The sequence below is a fragment of the Marmota monax genome, unplaced genomic scaffold (assembly GCF_021218885.2).
Source record: "Marmota monax isolate L192 unplaced genomic scaffold, Marmota_monax_Labrador192_F-V1.1 WCK01_AAM20220418_F8-fsc00008, whole genome shotgun sequence".
NCBI lineage: Eukaryota > Metazoa > Chordata > Mammalia > Rodentia > Sciuridae > Marmota > Marmota monax.
This window is the reverse complement of record NW_026694432.1, coordinates 27,204,697-27,218,261: the sequence shown is the minus strand read 5'-3', so window position 1 is coordinate 27,218,261 and position 13,565 is coordinate 27,204,697.

Sequence of the window (13,565 nt, the reverse complement as noted above, 5' to 3'; positions counted from 1 at the left end):
AGGTCAGCAGCTTCCACTTGGCCCAGGAGTCAACCAGGCCTGGGCCCCAGAGGGGAAAAAGCAGCCTCGGAAGCCAAGAGCTAAGTGCCGGGTGCGCCACCTGCCCCACGCGGCCAGGGCTTAGCTGCCTGTTCCCGCCCTTTTCCCACCATGCCCAGTGCCAGCTGCTGCCCCGGCCCCCGTGGTCTCCCACCATGTCATTTGCTAGGGCTTGGTTCTCTCTCCCCGACTAGGCCATGAGCATCTTGGGGGCAGAGATCAGGACCTGCCTGACTCTCCATCCCCACAGTTCAAGAAATACATGTTCCATGATGGACGGCCGTGGGAGGCGGCCAGTCCTCAGCACTCCAGTTGAGGCACTAACGTGAATGGAGGAGTTTCCTTATTGTCCCAGAAGGAAGCTCACCTCAGAGGAGACCTCCCCCGAGCCATGGCCAGCAGGCGCATGTCCCGATCACTTGCCACCTTGCTCCTTTGATCTCTGGAGTGCGGAAGGCTCCTCCAGGGAAGGGGCCTTGTCCAACTGAATCTGCACTCTCAGGGTGTCCCCTACAGGAAGCCGAACATGGATGGGTGGACGGGTGGGTGGGTGGATGGACAGATGGATGGATGGATGGGTGGATAGGTAGGTGGGTGGATGGACAGATGGATGGATGGATGGGTAGATGGGTGGATGAATGGATGGATGGATGGGTGGGTAGGTGGTGGATGAATGTATGGAGGGAGGCACAGATGGATGGATGGGTGGATGAATAGATGGATGGACAGATGGATGGATGGATGGACAAATGGATGGATGAATGGGTGGATGAATGGATGGACAGATGGATGGATGGACAGATGGATGGATGACAGGTGGATGGATGGACAGATGGATGGATGGGTGGATTAATGGATAGGTGAATGAATGGATGGGTGGATGAATGGATGGAGGGATGGATAGATGGATGGATGAGTAGATGGATGATGGACAGATGGCTAAAAAAAAGAAAGGTAAAAGCCCAGATGCGTGACTGGAGAGACCTGTGGAGTGGGGTAGCTTAGCAGCTCAGTGGGTGGACGGTGGATGGGTTTATGAATGGGTGGTTGATGGACAGATGGACGGAGGAAGCATCCCTCTACTCCTGCGGGGTGACGTGGGGCATGTGGATGTGGAATTGGAGAGAGGATGAGTTGCGTGGGCGACTGAGGGTTTGGGGGTGACTAAGGTGTAATGGGGGGTGGTGAACAGCTGGGTGGGCGGCCCAGTAGGATGGGCAGGTGCAGCGCTGCTGGGAGATGGTGGCAGGGAGGTGCAAATTGTCCCTCAGGTCCCCGCGTCACATTCAGACTCCCTGAGCAAAGCAGCTGCTCTGTGCCCCTTTTAACAAAGGCCACCGGTGCGTCCCCTCCCTCTGCTGCTCTCCTTCACCCTCCAAAGCTGGGCTCTCGGTGCCGGATGGAAGGCTTCCCAGGGGTGGGCCCTGGTCCTGCCTCTGTGCCCAGCGCCCACGGGCACAGATTAAGCCTTTCTGCAGCCTGTCCCCGCCCCTACCTGCCCGAGGAGGAAGAGAGCGATTTGCATATTTATTAAATATCTCTTAGCGGGATACACAAGCCGCCCTGCCACGGCCCGCCCCTGCAGCCGGACGAGACCCTGTCAGCGCTGCATCACCCCATTAAATAGCTGTTCGGGGCCTGGGAGGCCGGAGGTGGGGGGCAGCGGGCAGGGACCAGGCTGGGCACGAGGCCCCCAGGCCAGGCATGCTGTTGCCTCACACTTGCGTTGGCAGCGGCGGGGGTGGGGGGCTTCTGTTCCTGGCCCAAGCAGGAAGGGCTCTGAGGGAAGGTTCTCGTCCCAACCTCCACAGGGGCACCCCTGGAAACCAGTCCCCCACAAAATGCCCAGAAGAGGATATTTGGAGACATCTTTGCTTTACGTTTTATGTTTCTTCTACCTTTGTTTATCTGGAAGTCCTTCCTAATGTCTGAACAGAAGTACTCTTGCTTTTGCATAAGCCCATTTCTGGTGTGTGGTTTTAGATCTAAATGGAGGACCACCATCCACCACGGGCTGGGCGGCATTCCCCAAAGCAGAGTCGTCCTGTGAGGTCCAGACTGGGACCTAAATTTCCAGTCCCTCTTCTCTCTGGAAAGGTGTCCCAGATAGAGACTGGGGTGAACCTGTCCCTGCCGACCGTGAGCCCTGACTTTCCTTCCTGTCTCCTGTCACCTAGATCAGGGTTCAAGTCCAGGCATGTGGTTTCTAGAGTCAACCTGCACAGGGGCTGATTCCTGCCACATCTGTTTCTTGCTGGGTGACCTTGGGTAAGCGACAGAACCTCTCTGAGCCTCGGTTTCCTCATCTTTACAATAGCACCCTCTTCTCAAGGTTGTTGTGAGGAATCTACAATGAGGAGCCTCTCCAGGGCTTAGCGCACGCAGGGCCTGGCTCTGGCCAGTGGTTGTCACCTGGTCACCATGATTGAACCAGACATAGGAAGTGCCAAGCCAGACTGGCAGCTGCCTCTTTCCCAGGGGAGAGGAAGGGTGCAGGGGCTGCTGTTCACTGTCACCCCTAAGTTACACTTTTAGTCTCTGAAAGTTTAGTTCCCCAGGATCCAATGTGGTCTGAACAGAGTCAATGGAAAATTCTAGAATTCAGCAACTGCTAAGTTTTAAATCACATGCCCTCCTGCTCAGTCCTGTCCTGGGGGGCCATCATCCCTCTGTCCAGCGTACCCAAGCCACCTACGCCCCCACCCCGTAGTCGCTTAGCAGCTTTTTGGTCATCAGATCAGCTGCAGGTGTACCTAGATCTCGTGTTTGATTGACACTAATTTTACCTAATAGTGGCCCAAGAGTTGGGGCAGTGTGGCAAAGGGGACGCTAGGGCACGGGACACCGCAGGACGGGTTGGCCCTGTGCTACACAGTGACCTGCAGGGCTCACGGGGAAAACCACTGCACATAGACGAGGCCTTGGAACGCATGCCCCGTGGACGAGGGGTCTCCAAGGTCCGTGGGCCTCATCTGGGCAGAGCACGGCCACAGGACCCTGCCAGCAGGTCGCTCACGCCCCCCCTTACAGAGTAGGAAACCGGGTCCCTGGGGAAAGAAAGAGCTGCTGAGACCCCACGTGAGCGGGGACCCCGTCTTTCTTGCTCTCTTCTTCAGACGAGTCACAAGGACTCTCTGGGGACAGCCTGAGGCCCCAGGAAGAGGACGAGGAAACCCAGGGTCGGCTCCCCAGTGCCCTGCCCCGCGGCCTCTGCCCTGGGCCCGCGGGAGTGGGGAGGCAGGCCCCCGGCGGGAACCTCGTAAACCTTCCTGAAAGCCCTCGTAACCCGCGGCCGGCTCAGGTGCCGCAAAAAAGCAGAATCCCTGGTCGTAAAGGGACCAGAAGGGGAAAGGCCAGGAGGCCAGAGAAAGGGGCTAAGCACCCACGACCGGCAGGAGGGGGACGCCACGCTCACAGGTGACCAAGTCCCGCCACCCAGCGGGGAGGGTGTGGGGGTGACGGGGTGGGGACTCACTGCAGAGGCCTGGTGGGGCCATCACAGGGGACCCCAGGGAGCACCTGCAAATCCTCCAGTCTCCCTGTCATCTGTGGCTGGGGACGATCCTCCTCACCGCACCCCGGAGGAGGAATGAGATGGGCGCACAGGGCAGGAGCTCCAGGCCGTGCCCAGGGGGCCCCTAAAGGGCAGCTCAGGCAGCCTGGGCAGGACACGTGGCACAGGGAGCAAGGTCCACAGGCCAAGGGCCAGCAGCTGTGTGAGCAGGGCCAGGGTGGCCAGCTCAGGGCTGGGTGTGAACTAGGGTCTGCCTCCGAGGCCTGCGCTTCCCTGCAGTAGTCAGACCACCTCGCATGGATCCGTGATTTTTAAATTTCCAATAATTCTTCATCCTCTCTCATACTGGACGCACTGCCGTGGGGACAGTCCCTGGGGCAGACGATCTGGGGGCAGACAGGCAGAGCAGGACTCCCCACCCCATGCGGGTGACAGGGTGCTGCACACACGGGGACCAGGAGCATGACAGGCGTCTCGTGTGCAGGGTGGTTGATTGATTAAGAAGCTGGTGACGCCCCTCCCCCGTCTCAACAGAGGGTCACCGTCAGCCAGTGTCTCCAGGCCTGGGGATCCCGCGCCGTTAGCCACGGCCTGTCTGCACGCTGGACCGACCCGCCTGCCCGGCCTCTCCCTTCCCTCTGTCTGAGATCTTGTTATCTTCCCAGGGTCTTTATTCTGCTTACTCTTCCAGATGGTTCCTCAGGAAGTCTGGGGTTGGACTCCCTGGGCTCTCAGACGGCCCTCCCCTCGGGCCCCACAGCACCTTAAACATCTCTCTCTTCCTGGTAATTGCCAATTACAAGTCTGTCTGGAGTGCCGTGGGGTCCCACAGGGCAGGGGGGTGTCAGATCTGTCTCACATCCAGCTCTGCCTGGCGCTCGCAAGGTGCCCCGGACGGTTCCAAAGCAGGGGAGCCAGTCAGCAAGAGAAGGAATGAATCAGCACCAGGGTGACAGGAGACCGCCAACAGCCTCCCTCCTGCCGTGTTCTGGGTCAGAGACACGATGACGGCATCCCTCCCTGGTCCCCACGCTGCCTAACCCCCACTGCCACCGTGATCCCTTCTCAGCATTGAAAGCCGCTGGGTGTCCTTGCAGAAGATGCTGCCACGGGCGTGCGCCAGAGTCTGAGACCTCCCAACTCCGCAGCCCCTGGTCGGGGACGTGATCTTGATGTCATGGGGCTGGTGTGGCGCGAGCTGTCAGGGGGCGGGGACTCCTGAGACTTCCTTTGAATTTGCTGTGCCCCAGAAGCCTGGCCACGCACCTGTGTTTCTCCTGATTCTGAGCACCCCACAGGCTCTCACCAGCTAGAACTGGCTCCATTCTCCATTGGCGCGTCCTGCCCGGGCCCGGCCCGGCCCCGTCGTCTTCTCTGACAACCAACCTCTGCTTCCTTTGCTTTGGCCACCAGCAAGGAGACATTTGGGCTCCCAAGCGCTGTCTTGGGAGTTTGATCACGATCCCTGGGGTGATCTGTCCACAGAAGCTCTCTCTGAGATCCCCTGCACCCTAAAACGTCAGGGCGTCTGCCGTCCTTATTTATAGACAGACTGCCTCTCGACGTTTCCCACTCCAGCATCTCAATGTGTTATTTCTGAAGATAAATGCACATTATGATTTCATAATAGAAATTGCATTTCTCCCTCGCGTCACCTCTGAGCATGTACATACATAACGGTGGCACATTGCCTCCGACAGTAATTTAAAAGGCACTTTGGAGAACATATTGATCATGACCGGGGAACGGAGCTGGCATGGCTTAGATCTCCTGGAATCGGCCTCCTCCTGAGGCCGGCCCGCCCTCCTCTGCTTTGGATTCTGACGCTGGGGACTTAGGGTTTCCATTGACGTTTGTTTATCGGGGGGCCTGTTCCTAGTCACCTTGGGCTTTGGGGGGGAAGGCAGGACCAGTCTGTAACTCCAAGGAATGATTGACAGCCTTCCCATCCAGTGAATTCCACGGAGCTTCTTACTTCCAATCACTCCCAGGGGGACTTAGGTCTCACTGGACACGCTGCCCACAGCAGCTGGGGTCCTTTCAGCGCATTGCCACATTCTCCAGGGACTGCGTCCTCCGAGGCTGGACCAGGATCCGCCTCTCTACTCATTTGTCCGCCTCCTGGGGACCCCAGGCTCACTTGGAAAGAGTCGCCTCCTCTTCTCAGCATCTGCGGAAACTGCTAGAAACCTACCTCCTCCAGGAAGTCGCCTTGACTACCCAGAGCCGCATCCCAGCCTCCCACGCTCTCCGTGGTACCCTCGACACCTGCCCATCTTAAAGATGATGTCCCTCTGGGCTCCGTTTAAGGCAGCGTCTGTCCTGAGCCAGGTAACTCATCTGTTGGAGGGAATCAACGTGACATTTACTGACCATCTGCCAGACGCCAGGCAGGTCCCGCCAGCCCGTCTCAGCCCGTCCCCTCGACAGTCCCGAAGGTCAGCGCTTTATCGTCCCATTTCACAGAATAGGAACCAGGGCTCGGAACATCCCGGCTACCCTGCCGCGGACACGGCCCCCCAGGATCCTGAGGCACAAAGTGGAAAAGTCTCTTCAAATTTCCAAAGATCCCGGCTCCCTCTGAAAGTCCACTGAGCTGAGCGAGCGAGGGTTTCACGTCTGTTTTTAAAGTAATGTGGCTATTTTCCAACCAAGGACAGGCCGATGGCTGGGCACGGACAGCACCCCTGGCCTAGCCAAGTGTCCTTGCATCCCCCCTCCAGCTTCCATGACCCTCTTCTCCTGGGTCCTTTCCAAGCTGCCCCCAGCTCACGGCTCCCTCTCGACCAGCCGTCCACGGCCGTCCACTGCGATGTGTCACCAGCTTCTCAAATGCGGCTTGGTGGAGGCTGAGCCAAGCCACCGTCTTGGTGAGGGTGCTGCTATGGTGTGGTTGCTGCTTGTCCCCAGAGTTTCGTGTGTGGGAAACTTGGGTCCCATGGTGACCTGGGGAGGTGAAACCTGCTGGGAGACCCCTGGGTGTGTGCCCTCGAGGGAATGGAGGTAGTTCAGGTGGAACTCTGGTGAATTCTTGAATGAGTACTGTCACAAAAGCCTGGGTCCAGCCCCCTGTGTGGCCCTGCTCTGGCTTCCTGTTTGGTGATGTGACTTCCTCCTCTTGTACAGGTGCCGTGGGGCCTTTGCCATGCTGTTTGAATTAGAATCCCTCACGCGCCCCCCGGGTGATGAACGGGCACATCTCCCCGTGTCCTCCCCTTCGGGTCAGGCCCCCGTAGTAGCTGTTCAATAATCAGTTGTCAAATGAGGCCTGTCCCCGTCCCCTTCTCCTTGGGCCCGCTCCCAGGGCTTTGCGCCTGCTGACTTTTCTTTCCGGAGCCTTCCATGAACAGTCTGCCGCGGCGTCTTAGCTCGGCCTTGGAGCCCGGACCACGGGGGCTGAGCTGCCTTCGCCTCCTGCCGTTAACGGTCTTCCCCTCTCAATTACATGGTAATCCCTGTTAAAATTACAAATTTATTTATAGTTTTTTCTTTCTTTTTTTTTCCTCCCCACTCGGCAATTTTCTGCGGCTCATCGGCTGTAACAAATTCTCCTTCATAAAGCGGAGCGGCGCGCGGGGTGGTTATTATTACCTCATGGAAACAGGCGGGCCGTGGGGTCGAGGCCGTGATGGCTCCAATCAATGCCCCCGGGGGATTTGTTCCGCTCTCTGAGGACGAGAGCGTCTGGACCCGAGTGGCATTTCTCCCTCCAGACAGTTGGCAGTGGCAGCCTCGCCCGGGGTCCTGGATTTTGGTGGCCTCCCAGGGAGATGTCACAGCAGGGACTTCCTGGTGTCTCGGTCTGTCCAGGGATGGAGATGGCACACAGTGTGTCCAGGGCACCCAGGGGGTGCTATCAGGTGACCCTAGGAGGCAGGTCTCATTATGATCCCATTTCCAGGTGGGGAAGGAGTAGCTCAGAGAGTCCCCCGAAGCAGAGAGACCTGGGCGTCTCTCAGGGGCACCCCCAGGCCCAAGGCAGCGGGCAGGAGGGGCTGAGGGTGGCCTGGTGCCCTGCCCCCCTGCAGCCTTTCCCAGGCTCCACCTGGGCCCCTTAGCCCATCCCCTAAAGCAGCCACTCCACACGGACGCACTGGGCTTTGCTGGCCTGGCGCCTGGACCCTGCAGTGACTCAGCCCAGAGGGACGAGGTGGACGTGATCCCCTTTCCCACCGGGAGAGAGAGCATCGCTATTAGAGATGATGATGATGAGGGGGCGGAGGAGGGTCCGGAGCCACTGGGGAGAGGAGGAGAAGGCCCCAGGGCGTGATCTTGTGCCGTCACCTCAACCTGTCACCATGACCTCCCACGTGGGGGCCTTCGGAGCAGTCGCAGTGTCTGAGCGTGAACGGGCCCCTCCACACCAGCTCCGTGAGCTTGGGCAGGTCACAGACACACTCACGGCTGCTGGAGTTTTTTTGTTTTGTTTTATGTTTCTTGGGTTTGTTTTATTATCATTATTCATCGTCATTATTGTCTTGTATTGAGGATTGAACGCGGGGTGCTCTACCACTAAGCTCACCCCCAGCCCTTCTTATTTTTAGTTCAGGACAGGGTCTCGCTGAGTGGCTGAGGCTGGCCTTGAACTTGCCATTTGCCTGCCTCAGCCTCCCGGGTTGCTGGGCTCGCAGGTGGGGGCCACCGCACCCGGCCGCTCCTTTCTCTGTGAATGAAATGGGGAGAATCAGCTTATGCTGAGGAGTTAGCCCCTGGACTTGCGCACCCCGTGCTAAAAACAATGAGCACCTGTACCGACAGCTGCTGAGTGAGTGCCCTTTATGGCCAGGTTGACAGTCCAGGACGGCGAAGCCCAGAGCCTTGTGACTTGCTCAGAACAGAACCAGCAAGGGACAATGGTGAGACCTGGAGGCAGCTCCACATCTGGCCATCTTCCTGTCACCTCCCAGCCACCTCTGTGCATTTTAGTCACCAGGGATGGGGCTGGCCCCAAATCCAGGATTAGCGGGAGGCTTCTGTCCCCAGGACTCACAGCCTCACAGAGTACAGGGCCACCAGCGAGAGGTGATTCCCCTGGTGCAGTCCAAGGACCACGTGGGCACACAGCAGTGAGCAGGAGGGAGGGGGTCAGGCCTCCTGGGCCAGGTGTCAGTGCCCAGGGACATCACAGCATCAAGGTGTGAGGGGAGGCCCTGGGGAAGTTCCAGCCATCTTAACTTTCTCATGCCCGTCAGCATCTCCTGCTGCCCACCCAGGTGCACCTGCACGTCGGCCAACGCCTTCTGCTTCCTGAGAAGTACCCTGACCAGCTCAGACCTGCCACGCCCCTGCCCACCCCCAGGAGGAACCCGCTGCCCTCGCCCCACGGCCACGGTCAGATCCTCATTGGGAACATCCCTGTCAACAGGACTGCCTCTCCCCCACTCTCAGGGCCCTTCAAAAGCCTCGAGTCATCTGAGCATGTGTGACCTTAACAGGGTGTGAATAGAAGTGTCACTAAGACTGGATTGTTTTAATAACAAAAGATGTGACATTTTTTTGCAAAGGACTTTGCTCCAAGTTGGCACCACACAGAGACCCTCCATCTGCTCCCTGGAGCTTGCAGCTGAAGGTCAACCTGACAAGGTCAAGGGCTTCTCTGGGTGGGAGTACAGGCTGCCCTCTCCCATCTGGTTGAGTACAGGGGGCACCAGGGGTTGGGGCAGGGATTGCAGATGACCATGGGGGGCACTCTGCTACTCCGCCGACTCCCCTGCTCTGGCCCCAGACCTGATCCCACTGGGGGATAAAATCCACCATCACCAGAGAAAGGCAGACATCCTATTGGTTGGGCACAGAGGGAGCCATGACCAGCAAGACACACCTCTTCCGGGTTTACTTGGATGCCTCCTGGACGGGGAGCTCACTACCTGTAGGACCAGCCGGTTCCTGAGCAGCACCAGCTCTCACGGAGCTTTCTCTTGATGGGACTCAAGGTGACAGCTGTCACATCTGCCCAGAGGTCCCAGCTCAGCTCCGGACGCCCTCCAGGGCAAGTCTAACCTCCCCGTCCACCTCAGCCACTCGGCGAGAGCAGGCAACGGGCTTCAGAATCCACCCCTGCCCCTGCCGCGCAACAGGCGGTGGGCGTCGCAGCCCCAGGACAGCTGGCAGAGCCTGGGGGCAGCAGGGTGCCCACCTGATGTCTGCCTGGGCCTGGACCCAGCGCCAGGACTCCACCTGCTGCAGCCCCTGCTGCTACTTGGACCCTCCAGTTGGCAGGCAGAGGAGCTGGCCAGGTCCGCCTGACTGCAGCCTGCCCCCTCCCCGGGCCCCGTCTTTCCGGGGCTCAGTAAGAGAGCCCCAGCCTGGTCTGTGTGGAAGCTGGGTACTGTGTTTCACTGCAGTTTTGTCCTCACCCCGTGACCAACTGGCCGATGGAGGCAGCCCAGGATATCCGCTGGCAGCCCTGGGGGCCAGACTCCCCCCTTGATGCCAACGTCCGGGCTTATCTGAAGAGCAGGGGCTCGCTCACTCTGCAGTCCCCACCCCTCCTGCTGAAGCCAGGCCGGAGAGCAAACGTCCCCTCCAAGGCTCTCAAAGGAGACCCTCCTCAGGTCCCCAAGGCAGCTAGTGGGACAGAGAGAAAACAGATGGAGGCCGAGGACTCGGGTCCACCTCCGCCTCGTCCTCTTCCAGCTCCGTCGGCTCAAACCAACGCTCTCGTCCCCTCTCCTCTGCCTCAGTTTCCTCATCTGCAAAAAAGAGATAAAGACATCCCATCCAAGAGCCGGTGCGGGGTTTGTAAGAAGAGCCGTGAGGGACAGCGTGTGGCCCGCCGTCCAACACAGGGTGGGCTCTCTGGGAGCGCTGCCCTCCCTGCCCAACACCCGCACACGCACCCTTGTCCTCACCAAGTCCCCTCAGACCCCAGCCTCCGCTGGCTCGCGCTTGGAAGATCACAGTTGCCATGGCAACACGCGCCCGCTGCTCAGCTCTCCATCCCTGCTTAACCAGCCCCATCCCTCCTTGTCCTGCGCCCAGCCCAGCCTTGTCCAGCTCTGGCCGCAGCCAAGGCAGTGGCCTGTGTCAAGAACAGCTGGCCCTTCCTCCTGGAACCGACCGCACCGCTTGGAGGGAGGAAGGGTTTAGGACTCAGTTGGCATTAGGGGCTTTTCTCCGCGGGCACCAGTCCTGCGGTGCCCCGGCGCTGGCCTGGTCTGCCTTGCTCCCCTATCAGGGAGGCTGGAGGGCTGGGCTGCTGTTGGCACAGCCCCGTCTCTGCCCGGCCTCCTGCAGGCCCTGGTGGAGCACACCCCTGTGTGTCTGGGTGGAGCGACACCATACGTGTTGGGACGTGCTGAGGGCTAAACCCAGGGACATCTAGCTTCAGAAACTGGCCCCGCACGTAGCCAGCCGGGCTCCTCTGCCCTAACAAACTCCATCAACGGGTGAAGCAACAGAGGCGAATGGTCTCTCGGATCTGGAGGCCACACGTCTGAGATCCAGTCTCTGAAGCCCTCGCCTGTGGCGGCTCCACCCTGATCTCTTCCGCCTCCTCCTTCGCCTGGTGCTGGCCCTGGGTGCCTGTCTTCCCCGTGTCTACGTTTCCCTTTGAGAGGGACAGCTGTCACGCTGGATTACAGCTCACTCTAGTGACCTCATTTTAACTCAATTATCTCCATCAAGACCCTATTTCCAAATAAGGTCACATTCTAAGTCATCTGAGGTTAGGACTCCGACATGTGCATTTGGGGGGATAGAAGTCAGCCAGCATCACTGGCTGGGTGACCTCCGGGCCTCAGAAAGAGTCATCTCGAAAATGGGGTATAAATGACAGCGTCCTCCAGGGGCTGACGGAGGGTTAGGAGGGTGGCGTTGGAAGCCGGCTGGCCCAGGGCTGGCCTGCAGATTGTCTGTGAGCTCGGCTGCTCGCTGGAGGAGCCTCTCCCTTGGGGACGGAGCCCATTGATCCTTCTACCGTCAGCACCGGCAGTGAAATATTAGGGGGCATGCTTCTTGGGGTTTGTCACTGTGATCAGCCAGGTGGCAACCCCAACAGGGCTGTGCATCTGCCCGTCACTCATCGGCCACATCAATGTCCCCAGCAAGTGCTGCGTGCATTCCGTCCCATTCCACTGTTACTAAGATGCTCTGATTGTCAATTTACAGATGAGGAAGTCGGGGTCCAAGAGCAGAGTAGCTTTCCCAGAGTCAAGCCACCAGGACAAGTTCCAGGAGCGGCTTTGCCTTTCCTCTCCTGAACAGGCTTCACTGAGCTTCACACCAGAGCCCCGGCCCCCCGCAGCCCAGCGCCGGAGGGGACCTCACGCTCGCCCCTGCTGTTGGCGCCGGCGCTGGGAGCCCGGCACTGCACCCGGCACGCAGCCTCTGGTGATGATTTTTTGTATTTATATCTTCCCTTCCCTTGTCATCGGGCTATTGGCACGCGGCTCCGCATCCCTCATACATGTTAAATATATATGCGTCGCGGTGCGTGTGCGCGCCTTCCCGGTTATATTTATGCAGTTCCTCGGAGGATTAATTTAGCCAAATAACTGAAGCTATTTAGGTAGCTGACATTCACGCTGGGTAGGGAGTGCAGGGGCAGAGTCGGCGGGGCCCTGGCCGGGCTCCCAGGGCTCCCAGGACTCTTGAACCCCGGGCCCTGGGTGGTGGAAAGCGCAGGAGCTGTTGGTTCAAGGTGGAGTCGGGCAACGTGGGAGGCATCCAGAGAGCCCCCGGGCTGCAGCTGAGACGGTCTTTTCCCACGAAGCTGAGGCAACTCTGCGTTGACTTAACACATGCGAAGCCTTGTCTGCTGTGGTGGTGACTTGGTGGTGGCCTTCTCCTGCCTCCCTCCAGGTGGTGCCCAGGGGTGCCCTGGCCTGGCTGCAGACATCCTCTCCTCTCTGGTCTTGTTGCTCTCTCTCCTCTGGAAACCACGCTCGCTGTGCCTGGGTGGCCAGGGTGCTGGTGCCCTCTCAGTGGCTCCTGGGTGCTCCCCGCACCTGTGTGTGTGGCCCTGAGCACCTGGGACTGGCAGGAGGGCCTTCTCTGCACCCAGACCTCCTTGCCTGCTAGAGGTGCGACAGCCCCAGCCTAAGACAGAGAGATCTGAGCATGAACGCCCAGCCCCCTCGCCCTGCGGCTAGAAGAGCTCACAGGCCTGTTCTGTCCTCTTACCCTGTCCCCAGGGTCTGCAGCCTGGTCAGTCCCTCCAGAAGTCTACTCCACGATTCTCTTTCCTGTCTCCCCCTTCCAAGGCCCTGCAGGTGTGTCTAGGATCGTCTTCAAAATAAACTCTATGTACTTAACGCTTTATCTCGGGATTTGATCCTTGGAAATGCAGCCTAAGACCAGGTGGCGTGGTTGGGGTTAAGACCTGGGCTCTAGGGTCCCCCCACCATCTTTGAATCCTGCTTTAAGAGGCACCAAGAAGCTATTCAGTCTTTCCACGCCTGGGTGTCCTCGTCTGTCACTTGTTCAGTAAAATCAGCACCTGCCCCTCAGAGGCACGACGTGACCCACTGGGGTCACCTCCCCTCTCTTTCTCTGGCCCCGTATCAGGCTTCAGTGTGTCCCCAAGCCCCTGTCACCATCTGCACCACAGAAATTCTGCTACTAGCTGATTTACAGATGCTCCTTCCTGTGGACTGTCCCCACCTCACCTAGATGGGCTCCGGCAGCCGGGGTGCCCAGTGCAGCTGCTGCAGGGCCTCAGCACCCTGGACAGCGCCGAGTCCTGGGCCCTGAGTTGCTGAGCGCACCACCTCCTGGCCTTCCGGCCTCTCTGGGCTCTGGCTTGCCCAGCTGCTCTCACCTCCGCGGGCTCCTGTACTTATAGCGCTGTCTGCCCTTCCACCTTGGGGGGCTGCCCAGGTCCCCTCTGGCCCTCCCTCAGCCCCGCTTGTCTCGAGATTCTCCCTCACGGCGTGTCCTCAGCAGGAGGCTGACTCCTGCTGGGGGCCTGAGGACCCTCAGCTCTGGTCCTGCCCAGGGCCTCTCCTTGGTCAGCAGCAGCAGCAAGGCCGAGGGGCAGGCATGGGGCCACCCTGGGGCCTCTGAGACCCCT